Below are 24791 nucleotides of genomic sequence, written 5' to 3' on the forward strand. Positions count from 1 at the left end.
GTTTCCCCTGTTTGTATCAGATAGAAATTTTATGTTGATTTGGTGTTATGGTGAGATTTATGAAAGGGGGGAAGTAAAAATGAGTTTAGGATAAAACCCATGTTGTGATTTATCATGTTCTTTTTTAGATTATTGAAGATTTTGTTTGGATTTTAGGGATTTAGAAATAACATATGGTTCAGTCATTGTTTCAAACACTTCTGATGCAGAATTTGCATTCTCACTACACATAATAGTAAAAGTCCAAATTGCTTAGAAGAATACCCATGGCCTTGTTGTGTTATGTCCTGTTTTATTAGGTAACTGAGTTTTGAGTGAAATTGCTGCCTGTGGTTAGTGTGGATGTTCATCTCTGGTTGTTGAGATTTGATTGTATTTTGGGGCGTTTGCTTTGTGCTGATAGTGGGAAGAGTACGCGTTAGGGTTGTTGGGGGATTCTGGGTTGTTTTATAGAAAATGCTAGAAAACTAGGCGTTGATGCTTGCCTGTTGCTAACACTACAACGTGGAATGAATGATGAATCCCTCGGTCTATCACTGGTGGATCATTGCATCCGCGTGGGCGCCACGTTGGAGTGCTAGCAACTTGCTAAAACTAACATGAGGGCAGTGTACCCCTATTAAGGTCGTTGCTTAGTTTCCTATGGGTTCAAAGAGAGTTCGAAATTCCATTTAACTTTGCTGATATTGTTTACCATGAATGTTTTATCTTTGGTTGAAAGTTGTTTCCAAAGCCCTGAGTGAATTCATTTGTTGTGTGTGGAGGGGATACAAGGTATCTGTCTGGTTGCTTGATCCTTGTGGTTTAGATTCGTATGGAATTTCAAAGTAATTTTGAGGGTTGGTGTAACGTATTTCTCGAGCTGATTAATGGTGTGCTCTATTTCTTTGTCTGTAGGTATGAATCTTAGGTCAACCTAGGTGTGTGAATTAGGACTGCTGAATTTTAAAATGGAAGCTAAGTATGTGTTAGACCCTCTTGACAAACCAAGGTTTTGATGCCGTTGGGATTATTATTGGGCTACCATCTTCAAGGTGATCTAACCCACTCTAGTTGTTCTGTTTTACATTATTTTTTTCGGCTTAATTCCTCCCATTTTCATAATAATTCAGAATTCATGCAAATGTTTTTACAGATCGAGTACAGGGAACATTCTTCGGGTCGAATGCAAAATGCCCCTAGTAGAAGCGCCAAAGGAGGCCCTACCGCTTGATTGCAGGCCTAGTTTTGGCACAGCATGGATGACCAAATACAATTTCAGAGTAGGTGATTCAGAGTTGTTGACGGTTGTTCGTCTTAGATCTCATACAGTATCATGTCATATAACTGGTGATTTCTTAAATGACTGGTTCGTCCTCAAACTGTTATGCATGTATTTCAGGTGAATGGAACATACAACTGTAAGTACACACCCGGCATTTCCGATGTGGATATCTTTCCTGGAAATCTCTTCAACTGTCAAGCTAAAGACCCATCTAAGATCGACATAATTCGAAAATATTCTTTGCTGTGAGTGAACTACAAACCTTTTGTTCGCTATCTTTCTTAACATTGCTAAGGCACATGATGTTAAAGGCAGAACTTTCACTTAATTTTTATGGTCATTGGAATAGATTCTTTATCTTGTATTGACTAGTGTCATTGGTTACCTCTGCTACAACAGCTCAATGAAGATCATAGGTTTCTGGTTCACCATCAAGGGGACCATAAGCGTGTAGTTCGAGAATCAGCAGTATCTGGAATTTTCACCGGAATGGATACTTCAGTGTACTCATTCTGGTTAGAGTGCTCCAGAGATCGAAGTCAAGTTTTGCTAGCATCCTGGATGCTAGAAATCTCCGTCTTTCCGTGTACAGGTAATTATGCACGGGGCATGCTTTTGATTGGTATCGAAAAAATGCATATGAAGACTGAATAAATTATGAGGAGTTCCCTTTGTATATATCACAACAGCGCAAATTTAGCAGTAGAAGGGTTTTGGCAATTTCAGAGACTTTTTCTGGGACTCAGTCAATCTCAGATTTGTTGCATTCTCCAATTTCGGACATCAGCCCTTAAATCAGGTATGTGGCTATAAACTAGAATGTCGATTAAATTGCTAGGTAAATCGATCATCACGGGAGTGGAACAAACATAAAAACATCTAGTGTCGTACCCGAAGAATGTCATAGTATTATAAGATTGTTTTACATAAAACCAAGTACCGTAAAATCTTCAAAAATTCTTTTGTTTTGGCAAACAAACATGTGTGTGGTATTCCAATGGGACTCATAACTGGTTTATGCTGAATTTTTACTACAAACCATGGTAAATGAAATATTCTAAAATCACCCTGAAATCTTTAGCAGTTCCCAGTTCAAATGGGAAATATAGTCTTTTGTAAATTTTCCCCATGTTGTTTAATTATGTAATATACCATGTAACAGCATTTTGTAATGCACAGGGTGCGCTTTTAATTGGTATCCGCAAAAATATAAATGTTAACAAAACCATTATAGGAATAATGAATAAAGTCTTACAAGTATCCATAGTATATGTTGTTGGATATTGGCTCGATTTTTAGGAAACACCCGTGTTGTTTTCTAAATCAGTTTTTACTGATTTTTGGAATGTGTTTAGACTTCTATCTAAACAAGGGTTTCCTATCTTTGTTAGTTTGGATTTCCTAAATTAGAGTAAAGCTTGGTTTCCTATTTGAAGTATTGTAAGCCTATAAATAAAGGCAGAACCTTTAGGTTAAAGGTATCTACATCAATATTGTCTAAACCCTTAGGTTGTAGACATCTCCTTACAAAGAAGAGAAATAATATCTCCATTAGCAAGATGTAGATCCTCTCATGACTTTGGGACTGGGAGAGTTGGGGGAGATTTGAATGTGAGTTGAGAATGTGAAGAAGAAGAACATGTGTTGAGTGTCATGTGCATTGTGTATTCTCTGATATATGAAGTAAGTGAATTGCTTCCCGTGGATGTAGGCCATTGCCGAACCACGTAAATCTCTGTGTCTTTTGTGTTTATTTGTGCATTAACTTCCGTTGTATGTGTAGTTTTTCGTTTCTGATGCCGGATCCTGGAATGCCTTGAGGAATAATATAAACCTCTCGGCACAACAAATTGGTATCAGAGATTAGGTCTAGGTTCTTGAAATCTAGGGTTTGCTCGTTTGAATTGGGTCAGAAACGGTATGTGAAGATATCAAAAAAGATGTCAAATTTAAAGAAGAACACAAAGACAAGGAGCCATTTTTTGACTGAAATTTGTGGTAAAAGAATTGTGATAGTTCTGAAACCTTGTGGTGAAGATTGGTAACAGTTTTAAAACTATGGTGCAAAGTTGTAACAGTTTCGTCAGAAAATGTGGGAGGATTTATGGAAGAAGACATACTTGGAGATTGAAGTAAAAGCCTAAAAGAAGATGCATCAATAGGCATGTTGTAGAATCAAGTTATGTCGATTTGAAAATCAGAGTTACATTGGAATTCATAAAATTGTTGTACAACCTCATATGAAGAATCTTAGAAACAAGATCGTTTGAATTGCATCAAGGTGAAGAGGTGGATTTTCTGATTTGACAAACACCGTTTGAAGCATTAATTACTCATAAACGAATGTATTTGAAGTGTTTCATATTCGTTGATTGTTGATTGATACACTTTTGAAGTTGAAGCTCTACATGAAGGGAGGATTTGACGTTGGAATACTTCTTCAGGTATAAACCCTATGTATTTTGCATAGCTTCGGGTAAGTATTTTCATAACCTTATTAACTAGTTTGATAAAGGTGTTTAGTTGGTTTTTGGTCTTTACCTCGTTTGTTTGATACTTTTGTGGACTATTTGGAAATACCTAGTCGGTTTTCCGTTTGAATGTGCTTTCTTTGCAAGCCAAGTTGTTAGGAAACAAGAGTATCATGTTTGAAGTACAAGTTGAATGGTTTATACGCTGGAAGAGGTAAAGATGCAAAAATTGAAATCGTCAAAGATCCTTAGAATTGTTCAAAGTACCAAGGGGAACGATTGTGAATATTACCGGTTGTCATTGGTTCGATCATGTTGTCCTTGACATAGTTGAAGGAATTGAAGAATAAGTTAAACTCAAGTTTGCCTCAGTTGCATGGTGTCGCGAGGATTGCAGAAATCTATTAGTAGGTTTCATGTGATAATTATCAATCATTTGAATGTCTTAGTGTTGTGAGAGCAATAATGGAGGATTGGTAAATTCTGGTCGAAGACGCAGTAATTGAGTTTCCTATATGGAGATATTGTGTGTGGTGGAGCTGTAGTTTCTTATTCTGTTTTAAAGATAAGCGTTTGAAGATGAAGTTGACACAATCTTTGGCATATGCACCTTGGGCATATGATTGAAGAAGGGTTTATTTGAATGTGTTGAGTGTGCAACTTACTTGAAGAGTAAGCTTATGAGCATTGGATTTCTGCAAGCTTTTGTTGTTTACACAACAATATAGGAGCATAGCTTTTCGTGTCGTTGAACGCCGCAAATATGGTACATTTTGAATCATCCACTCGGATGTTTGAAGGCACCTCTTTGATTTACTATTTTTAAAAGAGGGAGCTAGGTGGTTTGTTACCTTTATTTTTGGATGATATTTGGCGGAGAATTAAGGTGTTTACCTTTTGAAGTTATCAAGTTGAAGAAGTGCAAGACCGTGGTGAAAAAAACAGATTGGTTATATGGATATGTTCCGTTTTTGAGGTGAAAACTCGGTTGCAAGGAACAAGGTATCATTGTAGCACTTCACAATTGTAAGGTACAATACTACATGTGAAGTATATAGTTAAGCGAATAAATCGCAAGCTATTTGAAGAATGCGGTATGTGAATTGAATTGAATTGCCTTTTGTGGTGCATTGGAAAACAAGGAAAAAAGTTTCAAGTTCAGACGTGAACGTTGAAAAACGCAAATCTAGTAATATGTAGAAATTTCGAGTGTTTGAATGCTTTTATCGTAGGTATTCTCTAGAGAACGGTTTTCTGACTTTTAAGAGTTGGAGTTTGAAGTTGTAGATGTTAAGCATTCAGTTGAAGTACTTAGCTGTAACTCGAGAAGTTTGAAGTTGTTCGGTGTGTACCAAAGTTTGAAGAAGAATCTGAAATCATTAGATCCATTGGACTCCGTGGGGTTTAAAGTTGTTTAAAGGGTGGAGTATTGAAGAAGTTTTTTCAATGCAGTTGTAGTGATAAAAGTATTGAAGAATGAAAATCTGTATTGTTGAATATGGAAGTATAAGTGTTAGATCAATCTAATACGGTTGAAGACTAATTCATGCAGTTAAGGCATGATATTGAAGAACGCAGAATCATGCAGTTTAAGATTTTGCGAACATTGTGTGAAGGTGGAGAAAGAATCAAGCTTGGAGTAAAAGAAAAGTTCTAGTTCATGAATATCACAACATATGGAATACTGGAATGTGTTCACACAGATGTTTGGGAACTTGCAAAGACTGCATCTTTGTAAGGTACAAATTATTTCATCTTTTGAAGAAAACTTCATCGGTGTGGGGGTACACCATACATTTGCATGTGATGAAATATTGAACTCCGCATTGAAAGACGAAGTGTTGGAATTTGAAGAAGTAGGATGGAGAAAGAGCTCAAATTTGACAAGTGAAGTGGTGAGTTGAAGTCAAAGACTATATCCTACAATTTGAAGCAAATATGCAAATAATTGAATCTTGCAAGTTTGAAGAATATGTGCATGTAGAATCTATGAAACTGAAGACGCGTCAGGAATTCATAGATAACTAGAATTGTTGAGAAATCAGCAAAGTTACGAAAGAATTGGTGATGTTTAAGATTGGCCATCTTGAAATAAATCAATGACTTACGTTTGCAACATCTTTAGGTGCATTAGTATGTTGGTGTCTTTTAAGACACAGCTGCAACCCTAACATGGGATCGAATTTGTGAAGCATATGTTGAAGCACATTGCATCCTTAAAAGGAACTTGAAACACCATTTGGTGTGTTGGTGTCGGTTGACACATTTGAACCTTAGACAAGGATTTTGAAAATTGTACCAGTGCAACGTCTTCGGATGAATGAAAAATTGAAGCCCATTTGTGGGAGTGCAGCATCTTTAGGATGATTGAAGTATGAAGGCATCATTAGATGATTGGAGAATTGAAGCCCTATGAGGGATTGAAACATCTTCGGATGGGTGGCACCTACGGGTGAGTGAAGTATTGAAGTCCTTTTATGGAAGTGAAACATCTTCGGATGGTTGGCACCTATGGGTGAGTGAAGTATTGAAGTCCTTTAGTGAAATTGAAGCATCTACAGATGATTGGCACCTCCGGGTGATTGAAGGCAGTAGAATATGAAGGCGTGGAAGGTGAATGTCGAGATTTCATGCCAAGGTGGAAAAATCAGAGAATAGTGAAGTTGAAGTTGTCATGGAAATCTTGCCAAGGTGGAGAATTGTTGGATATTGGCTCGATTTTTAGGAAACATCAGTGTGGTTTCCTAAATCAGTTTTTACTGATTTTTGGAATGTGTTTAGACTTCTATCTAAATAAGGGTTTCCTATCTTACTTAGTTTGGATTTCCTAAATTAGAGTAAAGCTTGGTTTCCTATTTGAAGTATTTGTAAGCCTATAAATAAAGGCAGAACCTTTAGGTTATAGGTATCTACATCAATATTGTCTAAACCCTTAGGTTGTAGACATCTCCTCACAAAGAAGAGAAGTAATCTCTCCATTAGCAAGATGTAGATCCTCTCATGGCTTTGGAGCTGGGAGAGTTGGGGGAGATTTGAAGGTGACTTGAGAATGTGAAGAAGAAGAACAGGTGTTGAGTGTCATGTGCATTGTATATTCTCTGCTATATAAAGTAAGTGAATTGCTGCCCGTGGACGTAGGCCATTGCCGAACCACGTAAATCTCTGTGTCTTTTGTGTTTATTGTGCATTAACTTCCCTTGTATGTGTAGTTTTTCGTTTCTGATGCCGGATCCTGGAATGTCTTGAGGAACAATATGAACCTCTCGGCACAACGTATGTTCTTATATTTTCGGTACACAATCAAGTTCCATTGATTTATTGCTCAATTTTTCCAGGTTGATTTCTCAGATACTTTTCAGTTTTTGTATCTGCAAAAGCTTCAGATTTTCATGTTTTTAATCGAAGACGTCGTAGCTGGGTTTTGTTGAATTCTACAGCCAATCTTCCGAAATGAAATTTCAACAAGTCAATTTTTTATTGGAATGCGCAAGTTCAACAGCAGAAGGATTTTTGAAATGTCAAACCTTCTCTGGGTCTCAGTTAAGCACAGATTTGTTTCGCTACACTTAAATCAGGTATGTGGCTGTAAACTACAATGTCATTTGTTTTGCTTGTTAATTCGGTCCTCAAGGGAATAGAACAAACATACTGAAACACAAAAACAACTAGCATTTGACCTGAACGTTCACTAACATGATGAGTTGCTAATCTTTCCAAGTACAATTCTTTCCAGAGAGTATCATGACAATTAAGACCAAGAGTCTCGCGGCATTTACTTCAAAACAAATGGTCATCTTTCGGGTCACATGACAAAATTTGGGCTGCCAGATATATTTTAGGCCACTTGCCAAATTCTTCGTCATGTTGGCATATTAGGGTGATGGGTTTAGGGAACATAATTGTTGCCTTACGGCTTGGCCAAAAACTCTAAATCTGACAAAGCATTAGTTCACCATAATGCTTGTTCTTACTTGCAGTCATTTTTTTTACAACTTAGTCTAAAGTTATTATACTCCTAAATTTAACCAAGTATCTTCTACATATCTGTTAAAAGGAAATTTCTTCATTGATATATACTCCCTCCGTTCCTTTTTAATAGGCTGACTTTGTTTTTAGAGAAAATTAAGGAAATTAAGAGAACTAATCATTGAAAGTGGTCCTCATGACATTTGTCAATAAAATAAGTGAAGTGAAATGGTCCCCATGACACTAATCATCAAAAGAAGTATAGTGAAATGGTCCATATGACACTTGTCATCAAAAGAAGTTAAGAGAAAAGTGGTCCCAAAAAACTAGATAACATTTAACTTTCTCAATTAGGAAAACAACTTTTTTTTTGAAACATTTATTTTAGGAAACCAGCCTATTAAAAAGAAACGGAGGGAGTATTTTTTTTTTATTTTTTAAAAATTGAAGATCGATATATTAAAATCTTCAATGATATACTGGTCAGTTTTATATGTTGCAATAAATCTTAATATATATATACAGTGAATTTGAATAATTTATTAAATTAAGTGAAATATAAAATCTTAATATCTAGATTAGTATTATTTATTATGTATTTATATTTATATATATATAGTACTATATGTATGGAGTATCAGATAAAGGCACCACCCTCTTAATTGAAGTAAAATGTTTTTGCATCTGACTTCTGAGATTGTCGTTTGCTTCTGAAGAAGCATAATCTTCTGATATCCAAACACGCTATAAATATCTTTATTATTTTTCTCTCTTGGACGGCCTTTTTTCATCCTAGAATGATTCTTCTCTCGTGATTAGAACGATTGTAGTATTTCATATCTGATCTGTCATACAGGGTCTTATTCTTTCGCAATTTAAGTTGTTTGTTTAATCTTTTTCAAGTTCTCTAGTTCTCAAAGTCATACTTCTCCTCCAGTTTTGTATTACACGATTTTGTTTCTTCTCCATTGAATATGGCGTTTTCTGTTAAAAACATAATTTGTGAAAACCCAATAGTAAGGCCCAAATAATCATCTACTCTAAGTAAAGCCCAAATACTAGAATCTTCTAGGCCTTCTTTACATCAAGTATTATCTAGAGAATTCTTTTCTCTAGAATTTTCTTATAATATCTAATTTGAAGAAGAGTCTAGATAGAACTATCTAGAAAAGTAAGGAGTTGGTCATGAAGCCTATAAATAGGCATAGGATGGATTCATTTGGGATCATCCAACAACAATCCACAACTCAAGTGAGTGAGTAAGTAGTAAGAGTGAGAGCTAGAGTTTAGAGTAAGAGCCGAAGTGCCTCTTTGTAAACAACTAGTGTAAGCCAAAGTTGCTACACAAGCCTCTTGTAATATTTTCATTTTCATATTAATATAAGCCTCACCTTTCAATTAACCAACCTCTCTTCCTAAATTCATTTCCATAAACCCATCACATTTCCGCATTGCGCCAACAAATTTGGTATCAGAGCAAACCTAACCCAGTAATCCTAAAACTCTACTCATGGCAATTAACCAAAATATTCAAGGTTTCAACTATGCCCAAAGTCTAATTCCAATTTTTGATGGTGAGAGTTACGATTATTGGAGTCTACAAATGAAGACACTATTCATTTCACAAGACCTATGGGATTTTATAGAAGAAGGATATAAAGTACCAGAGTCGGTAGAAACTCTGTCGTCATGGACGGACGCAGAGAAAAAAGAGTATAAGGAAAATAAGAAGAAAGATGCTAAAGCATTACTGTTTCTACAACAGGGCGTAAGCAAAGCTATTTTTCCTCGAATTTCGGTGGCAAAAACTTCACAGGAGGCCTGGAATATTCTCAAAGTAGCATTCCAAGGATCAGAAAAGGTAATCTCCATTAAACTACAAAATTTATGGCGAGATTTTGATAATTTACTTATGAAAGAAAATGAAACTATCCAGAACTTCTTCTCAAGAGTTACTGGCATAGTAAATCAAATCAGTAGTTATGGAGATACCATTGAAAATAAAAGAGTGGTAGAAAAGATATTAAGAAGCTTACCATTCAAATTTGATCATATCGTCGCTGCCATTGAAGAATCAAAAAATTTATCGACTCTCTCGGTACATGAATTAATGGGTTCACTCGAGGCGCACGAGAAAAGAATAAATAGGTTCGCGGAGCAACCATTGGAGCAGGCATTTCAATCAAAAATAAATTTCAGTGAGAAGAAAAATACAGAAGCCAAAAAAGAAAGCTCTAGAGGGGGATCATCATCCAACTCTCAGTACGAGAAAGGGTCGACGTCAACTCAAGGACCCAGAAATTTCTACCGCGGACGTGGAAAAGGAAAAGGAGGTTATAGAAACAACAATCAAAGGTACGGAAAAAATAACTCCTCAAATCTCCGATGCAATGTTTGCAAAAAGTTTGGACATGCAACTGAAGGTTGCAAGTATAAGTGCACCAAGTGTGATAAATTAAATCACATGGAGAAAGATTGTTGGCTTAATGAAGCAAACTATTCCGAGAAAAAAAATTCTCAAAATCAAGTATTCTATTCCTGCCTCACCTCGCAACAAGAATCGCAAGGTATATGGTACGTCGACAGCGGATGCAGCAGCCATATGACAGGAAACAAAGAATATTTCGTAAAATTGGAGGAACAAGAGATTCCGCCAGTCAAACTTGGAGATGGAAAGTTCCAGAATGTTGAAGGAAGAGGAGTCGTATCCGTACGTACAAGGTCAGGTAAAACTCGATACATATCTGATGTTCTTTATGTTCCTGGCCTAGCTCAAAATTTATTAAGTGTTGGACAACTTATAAGAAAAGGGTACTCACTACATTTCGAAGACGGAGAATGCACAATTTACGATAAAATTAATAATCAATTGGTGGCAAAAGTAAAAATGTCAGGAAATTTTGTCTTTCCCCTATCTATGCCATCAATTGAAAATTGTGCAATGAGTACCAACCATATTGACGAAGGAAAGCTATGGCATTTGAGATACGGGCATCTCAACTACAGATCCTTAAAGGTTCTAAAATCAAAAGGCATGGTAATTGGTCTTCCCAATATCGACGGTGGAGATAAAGTATGTGAAGGTTGTATTCTAGGGAAGTTTCATAGACTTCCATTTACGAAGACATCGTGGAGAGCAAGAAGGCCCCTCGAATTGGTGCACGCTGATATATGCGGTCCGACAAGAACAACTTCACTCAACAACATAAGATATTTTCTCTTATTCGTGGACGATTATACCAGGATGATGTGGGTGTACATTCTTGAGCAAAAGTCCGAGGCATTCACTAAATTCCTAGAATTCAAGGCGCTGGCAGAGAAGCAAAGTGGCCATCAATTGAAAGTTTTCCGTACAGACCGTGGTGGAGAATTTACTTCAAAAGAGTTTATCAACTACTGCAAAGAAAATGGAATTAAAAAGGAGCTCACCGTCCGATACACTCCACAACAAAACGGCGTCGCGGAAAGGAAAAATCGTACGATCGTGGAAATGGCTCGCAGTATGCTAAAATCAAGGAAGCTACCCAACACCTACTGGGCGGAAGCAGTCAACACAGCAGTGTACATCCTTAATCGCTCGCCAACAAAAGCGGTTCACAATAAAACTCCATACGAGGGATGGCATAAGAAAAAGCCTGAGGTAACTTCTTTCAGAATTTTTGGTTGTGTAGCATACTCACATATTCCATCCCAACATAGAGAAAAGTTCGATGAAAAAGGAGAAAAGCTTATATTCATCGGATATAGCGAGGAGTCTAAAGCCTATAGACTTCTAAATCCAGATACAAAGGAACTGGTAATATCAAGAGATGTTATCTTTGATGAATTCAAAGCTTGGGATTGGAATGATGAACCAGATAACCACGAGTCTCCACTACTCATCGAAGAAGAGCCATATCTGTCACACCAAGAAGAAAACACTCCACCAGCAAGCCCGAGATCTCCTAGTCCAACCCAACAAAGTCCAAGCTCATCTGACTCAAGTGCCCCACCTAGAAAGGTGCGTTCCCTAAGAGATATTTATAATGTATCTAATTGTGCTTTTATAGCACTAGAACCTCAAAAATATGAGGAAGCGGCAAAACAAGAAAAATGGAGAAACGCCATGGACGAAGAAATGCGAGTAATTGAGAAAAATAAGACATGGGAGCTCGTCAATCAGCCAGTTGATAAAGAAATAATTGGTCTGAAATGGGTCTACAAGACAAAATATAATGAAGATGGGTCAATTCAAAAGCACAAAGCAAGGCTAGTTGCAAAAGGATATTCCCAGCAACCAGGAATTGACTACAACGAGACATTCGCCCCAGTCGCTCGCATGGAAACAATCCGGATGGTGTTAGCTTTGGCAGCTCAACTCAAAATGAAAGTCTACCAATTGGACGTAAAGTCGGCGTTCCTAAACGGAGAACTTGAAGAACAGGTGTACGTTGAACAACCTCAAGGATATATCCGAAAAGGAAAAGAAAAAATGGTATATCGTCTCCGCAAAGCACTATACGGTCTTAAGCAAGCACCGCGTACATGGAACAGCAAAATCGACAAGTATTTCCGAGATAATGGATTTGAGAAAAGTCCAAGTGAGCCATCACTTTACATCAGAAAACAAGGTACGGACTTCCTAATTGTCTGTCTCTATGTTGATGATTTAATTTACGCCAGCACAAAACAAGACATGGCAGAAAAATTTAAGAAGGAGATGATGAAAGAATATGAGATGACAGACTTAGGACTTATGCGATATTTTCTTGGGATTCAAGTAAAACAGTCTCCGGAAGAAATATTCATTTCCCAAGAAAAATATGCGGAAGACTTACTGAAAAGGTTCAACATGATGGATTGCAAACCAATTGCAACTCCAATGGGTACCAATGAGAAATTGGTAAAAAATGATGGAGCGACAAAAGTTGATCCAACCTTATTCAGAAGTCTAGTTGGCTCACTGATCTACTTAACAAATACAAGGCCAGACATAGTCAATGCAACCAGCATTGTTTCTCGGTATATGAGCGAGCCAAGCAAATTACACTATGCCGCTGCGAAGAGAATTCTTCGATATATCAAGGGAACAAAGAATTTTGGCATCAAGTATACAAGAGAAAAAGACAATGATTTAATTGGCTTCACAGATAGCGATTGGGCAGGTTCTATTGAAGATCGAAAGAGCACATCAGGCTATGTTTTCTGTATGGGAACAAAAGTTATCTCTTGGAGTTCTAAAAAGCAAAGTACGGTGGCACTATCATCAGCCGAAGCAGAGTACATAGCATCAACAAGTGCAGCATGTGAAGCAGTATGGTTGAGAAGAATAATGACCGACCTACAACAAAGGCAAAAGCAGCCGACGACTATCTACTGTGACAATATGTCTACAATTGCAATGACAAAAAATCCAGTCTTTCACGGACGGACGAAGCACATAGAGCTACGACATCACTTTATCAGAGAGCTGGTCGAAAACAAAGAAATTGAGCTCCAATTTTGTCCAACACAAGAGCAAAATGCCGACATCTTCACAAAAGCAGTCACAGTGGACAAATTCAATCATTTTAGAGAAAAACTTAACATCACAAATTAAGAGGGGGTGTTAAAAACATAATTTGTGAAAACCCAATAGTAAGGCCCAAATAATCATCTACTCTAAGTAAAGCCCAAATACTAGAATCTTCTAGGCCTTCTTTACATCAAGTATTATCTAGAGAATTCTTTTCTCTAGAATTTTCTTATAATATCTAATTTGAAGAAGAGTCTAGATAGAACTATCTAGAAAAGTAAGGAGTTGGTCATGAAGCCTATAAATAGGCATAGGATGGATTCATTTGGGATCATCCAACAACAATCCACAACTCAAGTGAGTGAGTAAGTAGTAAGAGTGAGAGCTAGAGTTTAGAGTAAGAGCCAAAGTGCCTCTTACTAAACAACTAGTGTAAGCCAAAGTTGCTACACAAGCCTCTTGTAATATTTTCATTTTCATATTAATATAAGCCTCACCTTTCAATTAACCAACCTCTCTTCCTAAATTCATTTCCATAAACCCATCACATTTCCGCATTGCGCCAACAAATTTGGTATCAGAGCAAACCTAACCCAGTAATCCTAAAACTCTACTCATGGCAATTAACCAAAATATTCAAGGTTTCAACTATGCCCAAAGTCTAATTCCAATTTTTGATGGTGAGAGTTACGATTATTGGAGTCTACAAATGAAGACACTATTCATTTCACAAGACCTATGGGATTTTATAGAAGAAGGTTATAAAGTACCAGAGTCGGCAGAAACTCTGTCGACATGGACGGACGCAGAGAAAAAGGAGTATAAGGAAAATAAGAAGAAAGATGCTAAAGCATTACTGTTTCTACAACAGGGCGTAAGCAAAGCTATTTTTCCTCGAATTTCGGTGGCAAAAACTTCACAGGAGGCCTGGAATATTCTCAAAGTAGCATTCCAAGGATCAGAAAAGGTAATCTCCATTAAACTACAAAATTTATGGCGAGATTTTGATAATTTACTTATGAAAGAAAATGAAACTATCCAGAACTTCTTCTCAAGAGTTACTGGCATAGTAAATCAAATCAGTAGTTATGGAGATACCATTGAAAATAAAAGAGTGGTAGAAAAGATATTAAGAAGCTTACCATTCAAATTTGATCATATCGTCGCTGCCATTGAAGAATCAAAAAATTTATCGACTCTCTCGGTACATGAATTAATGGGTTCACTCGAGGCGCACGAGAAAAGAATAAATAGGTTCGCGGAGCAACCATTGGAGCAGGCATTTCAATCAAAAATAAATTTCAGTGAGAAGAAAAATACAGAAGCCAAAAAAGAAAGCTCCAGAGGGGGATCGTCATCCAACTCGCAGTACGAGAAAGGGTCGACGTCAACTCAAGGACCCAGAAATTTCTACCGCGGACGTGGAAAAGGAAAAGGAGGTTATAGAAACAACAATCAAAGGTACGGAAAAAATAACTCCTCAAATCTCCGATGCAATGTTTGCAAAAAGTTTGGACATGCAACTGAAGGTTGCAAGTATAAGTGCACCAAGTGTGATAAATTAAATCACATGGAGAAAGATTGTTGGCTTAATGAAGCAAACTATTCCGAGAAAAAAAATTCTCAAAATCAAGTATTCTATTCCTGCCTCACCTCGCAACAAGAATCGCAAGGTATATGGTACGTCGACAGCGGATGCAGCAGCCATATGACAGGAAACAAAGAATATTTCGTAAAATTGGAGGAACAAGAGATTCCGTCAGTCAAACTTGGAGATGGAAAGTTCCAGAATGTTGAAGGAAGAGGAGTCATATCCGTACGTACAAGGTCAGGTAAAACTCGATACATATCTGATGTTCTTTATGTTCCTGGCCTAGCTCAAAATTTATTAAGTGTTGGACAACTTATAAGAAAAGGGTACTCACTACATTTCGAAGACGGAGAATGCACAATTTACGATAAAATTAATAATCAATTGGTGGCAAAAGTAAAAATGTCAGGAAATTTTGTCTTTCCCCTATCTATGCCATCAATTGAAAATTGTGCAATGAGTACCAACCATATTGACGAAGGAAAGCTATGGCATTTGAGATACGGGCATCTCAACTACAGATCCTTAAAGGTTCTAAAATCAAAAGTCATGGTAATTGGTCTTCCCAATATCGACGGTGGAGATAAAGTATGTGAAGGTTGTATTCTAGGGAAGTTTCATAGACTTCCATTTACGAAGACATCGTGGAGAGCAAGAAGGCCCCTCGAATTGGTGCACGCTGATATATGCGGTTCGACAAGAACAACTTCACTCAACAACAGAAGATATTTTCTCTTATTCGTGGACGATTATACCAGGATGATGTGGGTGTACATTCTTGAGCAAAAATCCGAGGCATTCACTAAATTCCTAAAATTCAAGGCGCTGGCAGAGAAGCAAAGTGGCCATCAATTGAAAGTTTTCCGTACAGACCGTGGTGGAGAATTTACTTCAAAAGAGTTTATCAACTACTGCAAAGAAAATGGAATTAAAAAGGAGCTCACCGTCCGATACACTCCACAACAAAACGGCGTCGCGGAAAGGAAAAATCGTACGATCGTGGAAATGGCTCGCAGTATGCTAAAAGCAAGGAAGCTACCCAACACCTACTGGGCGGAAGCAGTCAACACAGCAGTGTACATCCTTAATCGCTCGCCAACAAAAGCGGTTCACAATAAAACTCCATACGAGGGATGGCATAAGAAAAAGCCCGAGGTAACTTCTTTCAGAATTTTTGGTTGTGTAGCATACTCACATATTCCATCCCAACATAGAGAAAAGTTCGATGAAAAAGGAGAAAAGCTTATATTCATCGGATATAGCGAGGAGTCTAAAGCCTATAGACTTCTAAATCCAGATACAAAGGAACTGGTAATATCAAGAGATGTTATCTTTGATGAATTCAAAGCTTGGGATTGGAATGATGAACCAGATAACCACGAGTCTCCACTACTCATCGAAGAAGAGCCATATCTGTCACACCAAGAAGAAAACACTCCACCAGCAAGCCCGAGATCTCCTAGTCCAACACAACAAAGTCCAAGCTCATCTGACTCAAGTGCCCCACCTAGAAAGGTGCGTTCCCTAAGAGATATTTATAATGTATCTAATTGTGCTTTTATAGCACTAGAACCTCAAAAATATGAGGAAGCGGCAAAACAAGAAAAATGGAGAAACGCCATGGACGAAGAAATGCGAGTAATTGAGAAAAATAAGACATGGGAGCTCGTCAATCAGCCAGTTGATAAAGAAATAATTGGTCTGAAATGGGTCTACAAGACAAAATATAATGAAGATGGGTCAATTCAAAAGCACAAAGCAAGGCTAGTTGCAAAAGGATATTCCCAGCAACCAGGAATTGACTACAACGAGACATTCGCCCCAGTCGCTCGCATGGAAACAATTCGGATGGTGTTAGCTTTGGCAGCTCAACTCAAAATGAAAGTCTACCAATTAGACGTAAAGTCGGCGTTCCTAAACGGAGAACTTGAAGAAGAGGTGTACGTTGAACAACCTCAAGGATATATCCGAAAAGGAAAAGAAAAAATGGTATATCATCTCCGCAAAGCACTATACGGTCTTAAGCAAGCACCGCGTGCATGGAATAGCAAAATCGACAAGTATTTCCGAGATAATGGATTTGAGAAAAGTCCAAGTGAGCCATCACTCTACATCAGAAAACAAGGTACGGACTTCCTAATTGTCTGTCTCTATGTTGATGATTTAATTTATGCCAGTACAAAACAAGAGATGACAGAAAAATTTAAGAAGGAGATGATGAAAGAATATGAGATGACAGACTTAGGACTTATGCGATATTTTCTTGGGATTCAAGTAAAACAATCTCCAGAAGAAATATTCATTTCTCAAGAAAAATATGCGGAAGACTTACTGAAAAGGTTCAACATGATGGATTGCAAACCAATTGCAACTCCAATGGGTACCAATGAGAAATTGGTAAAAAATGATGGAGCGACAAAAGTTGATCCAACCTTATTCAGAAGTCTAGTCGGCTCACTGATCTACTTAACAAATACAAGGCCAGACATCGTCAATGCAACCAGTATTGTTTCTCGGTTTATGAGCGAGCCAAGCAAGTTACACTATGCCGCCGCAAAAAGAATTCTTCGATATATCAAGGGAACAAAAGATTTTGGCATCAAGTATACAAAAGAAAAAGATAATGATTTAATTGGCTTCACAGATAGCGATTGGGCAGGTTCTATTGAAGACCGAAAGAGCACATCAGGCTATGTTTTCTGTATAGGAACAAAAGTTATCTCTTGGAGTTCTAAAAAGCAAAGCACGGTGGCATTATCGTCAGCCGAAGCAGAGTACATAGCATCAACAAGTGCAGCATGTGAAGCAGTGTGGCTAAGAAGAATAATGACCGACCTACAACAAAGGCAAAAGCAGCCGACGACTATCTACTGTGACAATATGTCTACAATTGCAATGACAAAAAATCCAGTCTTTCACGGACGGACGAAGCACATAGAGCTACGACATCACTTTATCAGAGAGCTGGTCGAAAACAAGGAAATTGAGCTCCAATTCTGTCCAACACAAGAGCAAAATGCCGACATCTTCACAAAAGCAGTCACAGTGGACAAATTCAATCACTTTAGAGAAAAACTTAACATCACAAATTAAGAGGGGGTGTTAAAAACTTAATTTGTGAAAACCCAATAAGTAAGGCCCAAATAATCATCTACATTAAGTAAAGCCCAATACTAGAATCTTCTAGGCCTTCTTTACATCAAGTATTATCTAGAGAATTCTTTTCTAGAGTTTTCTTATAATATCTAATTTGAAGAAGAGTCTAGATAGAACTATCTAGAAAAGTAAGGAGTTGGTCATGAAGCCTATAAATAGGCATAGGATGGATTCATTTGGGATCATCCAACAACAATCATCAAAACTCAAGTGAGTAACCAAGTAGTAGAGTGAGAGCTAGAGTTAGAGTAAGAGCCAAAGTGCCTCTTTGTAAACAACTAGTGGAAGCCAAAGTTGCTACACAAACCTCTTGTAACATTTTCATTTTCATATTAATCAAAGCCTCACTTTCCAATTAACCAACCTCTCTTTCAAAATCATTTCCATAAACCCATCACATTTCCGCATTGCGCCAACAAATTTGGTATCAGAGCAAACCTAACCCAGTAATCCTAAAACTCTACTCATGGCAATTAACCAAAATATTCAAGGTTTCAACTATGCCCAAAGTCTAATTCCAATTTTTGATGGTGAGAGTTACGATTATTGGAGTCTACAAATGAAGACACTATTCATTTCACAAGACCTATGGGATTTTATAGAAGAAGGTTATAAAGTACCAGAGTCAGCAGAAACTCTGTCGTCATGGACGGACGCAGAGAAAAAAGAGTATAAGGAAAATAAGAAGAAAGATGCTAAAGCATTACTGTTTCTACAACAGGGCGTAAGAAAAGCTATTTTTCCTCGAATTTCGGTGGCAAAAACTTCACAGGAGGCCTGGAATATTCTCAAAGTAGCATTCCAAGGATCAGAAAAGGTAATCTCCATTAAACTACAAAATTTATGGCGAGATTTTGATAATTTACTTATGAAAGAAAATGAAACTATCCAGAACTTCTTCTCAAGAGTTACTGGCATAGTAAATCAAATCAGTAGTTATGGAGATACCATTGAAAATAAAAGAGTGGTAGAAAAGATATTAAGAAGCTTACCATTCAAATTTGATCATATCGTCGCTGCCATTGAAGAATCAAAAAATTTATCGACTCTCTCGGTACATGAATTAATGGGTTCACTCGAGGCGCACGAGAAAAGAATAAATAGGTTCGCGGAGCAACCATTGGAGCAGGCATTTCAATCAAAAATAAATTTCAGTGAGAAGAAAAATACAGAAGCCAAAAAAGAAAGCTCTAGAGGGGGATCATCATCCAACTCGCAGTATGAGAAAGGGTCGACGTCAAATCAAAGACCCAGTAATTTCTACCGCGGACGTGGAAAAGGAAAAGGAGGTTATAGAAACAACAATCAAAGGTACGGAAAAAATAACTCCTCAAATCTCCGATGCAATGTTTGCAAAAATTTTGGACATGCAACTGAAGATTGCAAGTATAAGTGCACCAAGTGTGATAAATTAAATCACATGGAGAAAGATTGTTGGCTTAATGAAGCAAACTATTCCGAGAAAAACAATTCTCAGAATCAAGTATTCTATTCCTGCCTCACCTCGCAACAAGAATCGCAAGGTATATGGTATGTCGACAGCGGATGCAGCAGCCATATGACAGGAAACAAAGAATATTTCGTAAAATTGGAGGAACAAGAGATTCCGCCAGTCAAACTTGGAGATGGAAAGTTCCAGAATGTTGAAGGAAGAGGAGTCATATCCGTACATACAAGGTCAGGTAAAACTCGATACATATCTGATGTTCTTTATGTTCCTGGCCTAGCTCAAAATTTATTAAGTGTTGGACAACTCATAAGAAAAGGGTACTCACTACATTTCGAAGACGGAGAATGCACAATTTACGATAAAATTAATAATCAATTGGTGGCAAAAGTAAAAATGTCAGGAAATTTTGTCTTTCCCCTATCTATGCCATCAATTGAAAATTGTGCAATGAGTACCAACCATATTGACGAAGGAAAGCTATGGCATTTGAGATACGGGCATCTCAACTACAGATCCTTAAAGGTTCTAAAATCAAAAGGCATGGTAATTGGTCTTCCCAATATCGACGGTGGAGATAAAGTATGTGAAGGTTGTATTCTAGGGAAGTTTCATAGACTTCCATTTACGAAGACATCGTGGAGAGCAAGAAGGCCCCTCGAATTGGTGCACGCTGATATATGCGGTCCGACAAGAACAACTTCACTCAACAACAGAAGATATTTTCTCTTATTCGTGGACGATTATACCAGGATGATGTGGGTGTACATTCTTGGGCAAAAGTCCGAGGCATTCACTAAATTCCTAGAATTCAAGGCGCTGGCAGAGAAGCAAAGTGGCCATCAATTGAAAGTTTTCCGTACAGACCGTGGTGGAGAATTTACTTCAAAAGAGTTTATCAACTACTGCAAAGAAAATGGAATTAAAAAGGAGCTCACCGTCCGATACACTCCACAACAAAACGGCGTTGCGGAAAGGAAAAATCGCACGATCGTGGAAATGGCTCGCAGTATGCTAAAAGCAAGGAAGCTACCCAACACCTACTGGGCGGAAGCAGTCAACACAGTAGTGTACATCCTTAATCGCTCGCCAACAAAAGCGGTTCACAATAAAACTCCATACGAGGGATGGCATAAGAAAAAGCCTGAGGTAACTTCTTTCAGAATTTTTGGTTGTGTAGCATACTCACATATTCCATCCCAACATAGAGAAAAGTTCGATGAAAAAGGAGAAAAGCTTATATTCATCGGATATAGCGAGGAGTCTAAAGCCTATAGACTTCTAAATCCAGATACAAAGGAACTGGTAATATCAAGAGATGTTATCTTTGATGAATTCAAAGCTTGGGATTGGAATGATGAACCAGATAACCACGAGTCTCCACTACTCATCGAAGAAGAGCCATATCTGTCACACCAAGAAGAAAACACTCCACCAGCAAGCCCGAGATCTCCTAGTCCAACACAACAAAGTCCAAGCTCATCTGACTCAAGTGCCCCACCTAGAAAGGTGCGTTCCCTAAGAGATATTTATAATGTATCTAATTGTGCTTTTATAGCACTAGAACCTCAAAAATATGAGGAAGCGGCAAAACAAGAAAAATGGAGAAACGCCATGGACGAAGAAATGCGAGTAATTGAGAAAAATAAGACATGGGAGCTCGTCAATCAGCCAGTTGATAAAGAAATAATTGGTCTGAAATGGGTCTACAAGACAAAATATAATGAAGATGGGTCAATTCAAAAGCACAAAGCAAGGCTAGTTGCAAAAGGATATTCCCAGCAACCAGGAATTGACTACAACGAGACATTCGCCCCAGTCGCTCGCATGGAAACAATTCGGATGGTGTTAGCTTTGGCAGCTCAACTCAAAATGAAAGTCTACCAATTAGACGTAAAGTCGGCGTTCCTAAACGGAGAACTAGAAGAAGAGGTGTACGTTGAACAACCTCAAGGATATATCCGAAAAGGAAAAGAAAAAATGGTATATCGTCTCCGCAAAGCACTATACGGTCTTAAGCAAGCACCGCGTGCATGGAACAGCAAAATCGACAAGTATTTCCGAGATAATCGATTTGAGAAAAGTCCAAGTGAGCCATCACTCTACATCAGAAAACAAGGTACGGACTTCCTAATTGTCTGTCTCTATGTTGATGATTTAATTTATGCCAGTACAAAACAAGAGATGACAGAAAAATTTAAGAAGGAGATGATGAAAGAATATGAGATGACAGACTTAGGACTTATGCGATATTTTCTTGGGATTCAAGTAAAACAATCTCCAGAAGAAATATTCATTTCTCAAGAAAAATATGCGGAAGACTTACTGAAAAGGTTCAACATGATGGATTGCAAACCAATTGCAACTCCAATGGGTACCAATGAGAAATTGGTAAAAAATGATGGAGCGACAAAAGTTGATCCAACCTTATTTAGAAGTCTAGTCGGCTCACTGATCTACTTAACAAATACAAGGCCAGACATAGTCAATGCAACCAGCATTGTTTCTCGGTATATGAGCGAGCCAAGCAAATTACACTATGTCGCTGCGAAGAGAATTCTTCGATATATCAAGGGAACAAAGAATTTTGGCATCAAGTATACAAGAGAAAAAGACAATGATTTAATTGGCTTCACAGATAGCGATTGGGCAGGTTCTATTGAAGATCGAAAGAGCACATCAGGCTATGTTTTCTGTATGGGAACAAAAGTTATCTCTTGGAGTTCTAAAAAGCAAAGTACGGTGGCACTATCATCAGCCGAAGCAGAGTACATAGCATCAACAAGTGCAGCATGTGAAGCAGTATGGTTGAGAAGAATAATGACCGACCTACAACAAAGGCAAAAGCAGCCGACGACTATCTACTGTGACAATATGTCTACAATTGCAATGACAAAAAATCCAGTCTTTCACGGACGGACGAAGCACATAGAGCTACGACATCACTTTATCAGAGAGCTGGTCGAAAACAAAGAAATTGAGCTCCAATTTTGTCCAACACAAGAGCAAAATGCCGACATCTTCACAAAAGCAGTCACAGTGGACAAATTCAATCATTTTAGAGAAAAACTTAACATCACAAATTAAGAGGGGGTGTTAAAAACATAATTTGTGAAAACCCAATAGTAAGGCCCAAATAATCATCTACTCTAAGTAAAGCCCAAATACTAGAATCTTCTAGGCCTTCTTTACATCAAGTATTATCTAGAGAATTCTTTTCTCTAGAATTTTCTTATAATATCTAATTTGAAGAAGAGTCTAGATAGAACTATCTAGAAAAGTAAGGAGTTGGTCATGAAGCCTATAAATAGGCATAGGATGGATTCATTTGGGATCATCCAACAACAATCCACAACTCAAGTGAGTGAGTAAGTAGTAAGAGTGAGAGCTAGAGTTTAGAGTAAGAGCCAAAGTGCCTCTTTGTAAACAACTAGTGTAAGCCAAAGTTGCTACACAAGCCTCTTGTAATATTTTCATTTTCATATTAATATAAGCCTCACCTTTTAATTAACCAACCTCTCTTCCTAAATTCATTTCCATAAACCCATCACATTTCCGCATTGCGCCAACATTTTCTGCAAAAAACACAAACTCTGATTAATGACCTGGTTGGGAAAATGTCGTCACTCTTGCAAGATGATACATTGGCTGTAGAGTTCCCAGGTGACTACCTGCAGGTGCTCACACTGCAAGATCTAAGGTATGCAACCACTACCAGCACCACCAATCAGCCGAGAGTCTCGGCCCAAGATTACCTGTTTGACAACAGTACTGGTCCTTTGATTCTGAACCCGCTTCACAAGATACCATAAGGCCTGAAACACGATGATCAATCTCTTCAAGTTCAATCTTCCTACGGGGAGTGGCTTAAGAAAACCAGAGAACTATTGGTTAAATCAAAATGAGAACAACTGACTCAAGTCCATTCTGCACCACGACTCAGCTTTCAATGTCTATGCCAGTTGCTTCCTTTGGTTCCTCCGCAGCTAGCACTCATCCCCTTGACTGGTCAGTTGATTTCAAATCTGAACCAAAAATTTCTCTTAATTTTACGCAAGTGTGTCTATAATAACGCTTCATCTTTAACTCTTATTTGTTGCAGATTATGGCAACAAAACTCTTCCTCGGAGTCACTATGAAGCGTTGAAGTGAAAATACAACAGAAAACAAGCTCAAGTTTCATGGTTCAATACAAAAAGAACAACAGAATTATCTTGTGGTTGTTTTTAACTCGCATTTTCAGGTTTTCTAACTTTCTTTATTCGAAACCCGAAGGAAATATGCATCTTATGTTGAGGTTCACTGGTTGTCTATTTTCTGTATGATACATTGAATTGTAGAAGTGTCATATCATGCAGTACTTACCTTGTTGCAGCAACAATCTGCAGAATATACATTCTCATGTGTCCGGTATTCTAGATGTCGAAGCACTACACCTTGGTTTTATGATGCCACATTGAGAAATGTTATTGTTTAAGGTGCAGGCATTGTTAACAGGTCTCAGTTGATGATTTCAAGCCTTTCTTTTTCAGATCCACTCCATTAAACACCATGCCAGAAGCTCTGAGGAGACCAGAAGTGGAAGTCATTTTCTTGAAAGGTGTACTGTTCCATATAGAAGTGGTCCAAAATGGACCAGGTTACTGCAAATGATGAGCCATAAACTCATGCTGCAGTGCACACTTGATAAATCTGGTAGTCTTGTTTCCTACAAAGGGGATGACCCTAAGTTTGTAGGGAGTCTTGAGGTAGCATCACCTGGTAGATGGTCCCATTTTCTACAGAAATGGTGGGAGTCTTTACTGTTTGTTTATAATTGAATCCTTTAGGTGTTTGGCCTTGCACAGAGGAGACCATGCCTTTAAGTGAAGTCCTGACCAACCTTCCTCTGGAATCATGTCAGTCCCACCTTTGTTTTTGTTTTGTTGGGAAATAGTGGTTGAACCATCACTTGGGCTTCTTTATTCAAGAACATCTACAACTACCTAGCTCCAAATAACATCCATCAATCCATCAATCCATCCATCCATATTTTTGGGTCACATGACAAATTTTTTGGATGTCTTAGTGACATGTTTAGGGCCATGATATCTGGGGATACCAAGACTAGCCAGGGATGCCATTCGAACAATCCGACAATCAAGATCTATTAGGTCTACTAGGAGTTGTTTGTCTATATACTGTATAATGATATCAGCCCCGATAAAACTGGTATTTCCTGACATGTTTACTAGGGTTTATGGCTCCTCGGTCCATGATATATGTGGATACCAAGACTAGTCTGGGATGCCATTTGATCGATCCGACGATCAAGATCTATTAGAATTTGTTTGTCTGCATGTAATGGTATCAGCCTTGATTACCGGGGATTGTGAGAAATACCGGAAGAAACAAAAAAAATG

The 24791-nt window shown here is 37.9% G+C and overlaps 1 long non-coding RNA gene across 2 annotated transcripts; it reads left to right on the top strand.

The window, feature by feature from the left end:
- Positions 1 to 905: 905 nt before the first annotated feature.
- Positions 906 to 24791, top strand: LOC113322351. Of its 2 annotated transcripts, XR_003347110.1 has the most exons (6): positions 906 to 1034; positions 1136 to 1509; positions 1664 to 2063; positions 23026 to 23397; positions 23492 to 23632; positions 23922 to 24791. It is a non-coding gene; the product is annotated as an uncharacterized LOC113322351 (long non-coding RNA). The 2 variants fall into 2 exon arrangements; XR_003347109.1 differs by having other exon boundaries at positions 23492 to 24791.

The sequence above is a fragment of the Papaver somniferum genome, chromosome 1 (assembly GCF_003573695.1).
Source record: "Papaver somniferum cultivar HN1 chromosome 1, ASM357369v1, whole genome shotgun sequence".
In the NCBI taxonomy this organism is placed as follows: Eukaryota; Viridiplantae; Streptophyta; class Magnoliopsida; order Ranunculales; family Papaveraceae; genus Papaver; species Papaver somniferum.